This window comes from Camelina sativa, chromosome 5 (genome assembly GCF_000633955.1).
Source record: "Camelina sativa cultivar DH55 chromosome 5, Cs, whole genome shotgun sequence".
Lineage (NCBI taxonomy): Eukaryota > Viridiplantae > Streptophyta > Magnoliopsida > Brassicales > Brassicaceae > Camelina > Camelina sativa.
Genome location: NC_025689.1, coordinates 22,978,544 through 22,984,543, shown reverse-complemented (window position 1 = coordinate 22,984,543; position 6,000 = coordinate 22,978,544). Strand labels below are relative to the sequence as shown.

The window sequence follows — 6,000 nt, the reverse complement described above, 5'->3', positions numbered from 1 at the left end:
CTAGTTTTTCAATTTTTCTTTCGGTGATAGAGGTTCCATTAATTCCATAATGGGGTTTATAAAGGAGATTTGTTTATTATGATCACAAGCCAATATCTCTTGCTTGTCATCAAGTCCTATCACCGAACACGACGACGGTGTAAACTGATAAAAGTCTAGAACTGAATGGAAATACACTGGAGTCGAACCTATGACCTCCCACTTATTAGCTAGCTCTCATCTCGTACCCATGACCTTGAACCACTTGCTTGTAATAGCCCTTCTTAGACACTACCTCGCGGCGCAACACTAAACACTTTCCATCGTAATCCTCCGGGTGCCACCTAATTAGCCTCTTCACGTCCAGTACTCCGTTCGGAATTTGTTTAACGAGGACCCAGTTGGGATCACTAAGAATGTTCTCGAGTGCATAAACGTAAGTTACTTTTTCCGTCGCCGATATCAAGGTTAAATGATTATCTGCGGCTGTGAACAACGTTCTAGGACGAAGTTCTTTGGGAAATCTGATCGGAATCAGTCGTGCTTTCTCTGTTTTATGGTTGAAAGCCACGATGCTTCCGTCGGTTCTTAACCAGTGAAGAGATCCCTCCAAATAAGCAGGTGTTTTCATACGGTAATCGAGATAACTTGTTAAGCAAGTAATTGCCGTTTCCGATAATTTCCATGAATCTCCTGCGTTAATCTCAAACTCATACGTTGTTTCATTGCCACTTCTCACCTCGTTTATAATGAAGATTTTGAAACTCTGGGTGGTTCGATCAATCTGATCAACCGCGAACCCTAGCTTTTGTTCAGGACCTCGTCGAAGATCAGGGACAATCGTTGACCTACAGTTATTCAACAATCGAAATTTTTTTTGTGAGAGGATTTACGACGAAGTGACAACCGTAGAAGAGTAGAAGAAGGCCAGAGGAATAGCCCGAAAGATGACACTTCATCAAGGTTTCTTTTCTTCTCGGTGACCTAGAATTGCCGTAAATGTGGTCGTAGCAGAGAAAACGGTAGCCATAGTTTCCTGCTACGCAAACGCATAGCAAACTGGATCTGATCCGAGAGAAGTATTCGGATTCAAAATTAGTGTTTTTGGATATATGAGACTGAAGAGATCTATTTGTGCATTGCATCATGGCCAGAGATCTGTGGTCTATTCTGAAGAGAATCTCTTCGAGGAGATGCCGAGGTAAGCTGTCCATGACGGGAAGAAATTAAGATTTTTCTTATTTCCTTGATGTCATTTTTTGTGAGTTTTTGTATTGATGCATTTATAGACGTAATTAAGGAGACAGATTGAGCAAAGATATGTATGTGCCACATAATTAGGGAAAAATGCCAAAAAAAACTCGAAGGTATTTTTATTTGGACGTTTAATACCCAATGGTTTTGGATTGGAATAAAAATATACCAAAAAATAAAAACGTGTCATTTAAAACCTAAAATAGTAAATATTGTTATTTTCATACCCACAATTTTTCAACAAATTCAAAATTTCACTTTTACCCTGGTTATCTAATTAATTATTAATTTCTAATTAAAAATTCTCGGTTTTCTGTTAACCATGTCATACCAAAAATTAAAACCGGTTATCTCTCTTCTTCCTCTTCCTCTCTCTCTAATCGTCGTTCCTCTGATTAAAAACCCAAAAACCAATGTTGACCCGTGCTTAAACCAAGATTAAAAACCCAAAAACGACGATTAGAGAGGGAAAGAGGAAGAAGAGAGATAACCAGGATAAATTTTTGGTATGACATGGTTAATAGAAAACCGAGAATTTTTAATTAGAAATTAATAATTTATTAGATAACCAGGGTAAAAGTGGAATTTTGAATTTGTTGAAAAATCGTGGGTATGAAAATAACAACACGTATCAGTTTAGGTTTTAAATGACACGTTTTTATTTTTTGGTGTATTTTTATTCCAATCTAAAACCATTGGGTATTAAACGTCCAAATAAAAATAACTTCGGGGTTTTTTGGCATTTTTCCCCACATAATTATAAAAAAGGTTTTTTCTAGTTTTAGGTCTCCATATCAATCAATCATTAAATACATAGACACAGAAGTATTAATTTCAATTTAGTTAATCTTTATTTGTACTTAGATAAGATTTTGACATTATGTTAACATAAATACGGAAAACAGTAAATCTTATTTATACTTAGATTTAAAGAAAAGGTAAATAAATATCTCTTTTATTTTCATTAAAATTAAATAAATTATGAAATCAATTGCTAATCTTAGAAAGATAAGGAAAAAACTAAAAAAAAAAGAAAGGAAAAGGAATTCAATTTAAATTTATTTTATACAGTAAATAATAAATCCTACAAATGAAAAGATTACATTTAGAAGGGGTAATTGGCTCATGAAGTTTAATGGATTTGAAAATACAAACAAAAAGCATGTGTTATTAAATTATTGGTTTTAAAATAATTATCAAAATCATGGGTTATTGGTTATATGATTTATAAATACTTATAAAATCTTATGTTATTCATTTAATGATTCCTTTTTGAATTTCAAAACCCTTTTATGTTTAAATAGATTTGAAAGTAAAAATAGAAGGATTCAAATCCATAGGTAAAAATATTTTATTTTAAAATTTATATACAGTATCTTGATTTTCATAATTATTAAGGATTTTCAAATGAGATATACCCTAAAATAACACTAAAACATGTTTTATATACAAAATAGCACACACTCCACACATTTTCAAAATAATACTATTTAACACAATTGTAATATTTTAAAATTAATTTTTTAATTTTTTTTTAAGTTTGGGTTCTTAATTTTTTACATTTAGTGTATAGTTTTGAGAGGGTAGGATTTAGTATTTAATTTTGAAATATAGTATTATTTTGAAATTTTAGCGATGTTGTATTAGATTTGGAAACAGAACATTTAATAATTTCAAGTACAAGTGCTGTTTATGAGAATTGAATACTCTATAATGGCACCACTACACGAAAACACGACGTTTGTGACCAACAAATTCGTCTTAAATCAGTCGCAAAGTCGCTATGTATGACTGTTTAAAGACTGATAGAAACGGTCGCTAATATTTGGTCACAAAATATTTTGGTCGCAAAACCGTCGCTTATGTGCGACACTCTATAGACAGCAGTTGTAGTCGTTAAATAGCGACTACATTGAGACAACACTATAACGTCGTAATTACCGATGATATAGTGACCAAATGATTCAGTCGTATATTACGACTCATTGTAGACGATCTAGTAGTCACATTGTGCAACGTTTTGAAGACTGAGTTAATACTACAATTTTGAGGATGAACTTTTAAAAATCTGAAATTTGGTCGTAAAGTTGTCGCCATGTTAGTCACAGAAGTCGCTAAATAGTCTGAATCGTTTGTGACTGACTAAAGACTAAGTATTGGTGTCGCAAAATTGTGACCTGTTTACAACGAATTTGTTACATGGTTTGTGTTTTTTATAAATGTAAATGGTCGCAAATTAGTCTATCTTTCGCAATTCATTTGTGACTATAGACAATTGAATTTGAAAGAAAAACCAGAAATTAAAATTAAATCCCGAGTTTGAATGATATTAAACAAAAAGATACAAATCATTCATCGATCCATCCAGAAAATAGTTCTAGTAGTTAGAAATCTTAGAACACAACCCAAAAAATAGTTATAGAGGCTTAAGAGTGAAATATTAAGTTAAGTACGAGAGGTTGATGCTGACAAAGGAGAAGTGGTTGGTGGAATAGCTGGTGAAGTGATTGGTGAAGTGATTGGTGAAGTAGCTGGTGAACTAGCTCCTGAAGTGGTTGGTGCGGGTGGGTTGACATTAACTGCTGTGGCTGGAGTACTGTTGTTGGCTGCTGGGGCGAATGGCGCATGGGTTGGTGCTTGAGATGCCATGAATTCTGCAACACCGGGATCACTGCTCTTCAAGTAGGAGACGAGCATCTCCAAGGTTGAGATGCGGTTTTGAGCATTACGTTGCTCCTCATCACGTCGAGCATCTTCTCTGACACGTCGAGCATTTTCTTCTTCTTGATCAGCGAGGTTACGACGAGCAACCTCAAGTTGTTCTTGAATCTCTAAGAGTGAAGTAGGAGTAGAGTTTGAATCACTTGCCTTTCTCCTCCCTTTGCTGATTATCTCATACAGACTTCCAAGTCCATAGGGGGTTCCCTTGGCATCTATTACAGTACACTAAGACATAGAAAGAGACAATCATTCACAAAACCAATTTTATGAAAATAAAAAGAGATAAGCATTCACAAGACAAACATAAGGCAAGAATCATGATTATAAGTTTTTATGTCAAAATCTTACACTAGATTATCAACATCAAGACTCACTTTAAGCATCAGTCAAAAATATATCAATCAAAATCAGATACATAAGTTAGCTAAATAAGACAATCAACATAGGCAAAACAAAGACAAATGTACAAGTAGTTACCTTCAAAAAAATGTCATTTTTATCTTGAACGGGGATGGTTGCATAAGTAGAGTCTGGCGACGAGTGGTCTGTAGCATCAGGACCATCAACCTCCATTTGTACCTTGGTTTTCCACAGAACTTGCAATGCTCTAAATTCCCATCTTCTTTCCAGAAGAGCATACAATTCTCTATACATACATCAATTGTATGGTATGGCAATCCTATCTTTCGCACTAAAGTCTCTGTCTTGTAGTATGAACCAGTAGCTTGATTACCGTCTGGTAAAACCTCCGTAAACAATTCAGCCCAATCGTCCATGCATGCCTCAGACAAATTATTATCAACCTTGATGTTCATGAACCTAGACGCCAATGATAGTTGCGAATGACCTTCATGACATCCATCATAAAGTGGAGTATTTGCAGCATCTAACATGTCGTAGAACCGTTTCGCCTCTTCAGTGGGTTCTTCATGGATATGATCATATCCATGATCATATCCACTTTCATACTCATGATACTCATTAAAAGGCGTGGTACCATGAAATGCATCATTCACCATCTCAGCATATACATTTCCCTCAAATCCTATTGGCTGACTACCAGGTTGACTACCATGCTGACTACTAGTACTAGTATAATTTGTATTAGGATAATGACTACTAGTTCCTACCCCTAGCACGTCATAATCTTCACCATGTTCAGACCATACATAATAATTTAGCATAAATCCTTTACTATGCAAATGATTAGATATTGTCGTACCATGCAAAATAACCTCGTTCTAACATTTAACGCAAGGATAGTGAAACCTACCTCCACTGCTTTGTGCTAAAGACTGTCTGTTTGCAAAATTCATGAACTGCTCCACCCCCGCCAAAAAATCTTTAGATATATTATTTGTTCTTCCATCGATCCTATTATACATCCACTCTCGAGATGAATTCCACATAGCTTTCCTTTTTTTTTCTAAAAATAAATCTTTTTTTTTCTTCTCTTCTAAAAAAACCAATCTTTTTATTTTTTTTCTTTCTCTTCTAAAAAAAAATATTCTTTTTCTCTACTTTTTTTTTCTTCTGTCTCTCTTCTTACAAATGAATGAGAGTGATATGAATGGAATAGTGAGAGCGATGTGTTATATATAGTATAAAATTTGCGACTGCTTTGCGACTACAATCAAAAACGTCGCAAATTACGACTCTTTTGTCACTCATTACCACATAATTGAGACAACTTAAAGCTCGAAAAAGTTCAGTACAAACGCAAACTAAACATTTATCACGTTTTTTGCCGACATCACTAACCGACTGTTTTGCAACTCTTTTGCAACCACCACAAAAAGCGTCGCACATTACGACGCATTTGTCACTCTTTTACCACATAATAGAGACTAAAAAAAGGTCACAAAAGTTCAGTACAAACGCACACTTCCACATTAACCACGTTTTTTACCGACATCACTGACCGACTGATTTGTGACTATTAAACTTACAGCAAACTAGAAGTGGCAAATACGTCGTTATTTTAAAACAGCTTTGCGACTAACTTTACTGACTTAATCTTCAATCTTTAAGTGGTCATAAATTGCG

The 6,000-nt window shown here is 34.5% G+C and overlaps 1 pseudogene; it reads right to left on the bottom strand.

Moving 5' to 3' along the window:
- Positions 1-1,193, bottom strand: LOC104789496 (annotated as a pseudogene).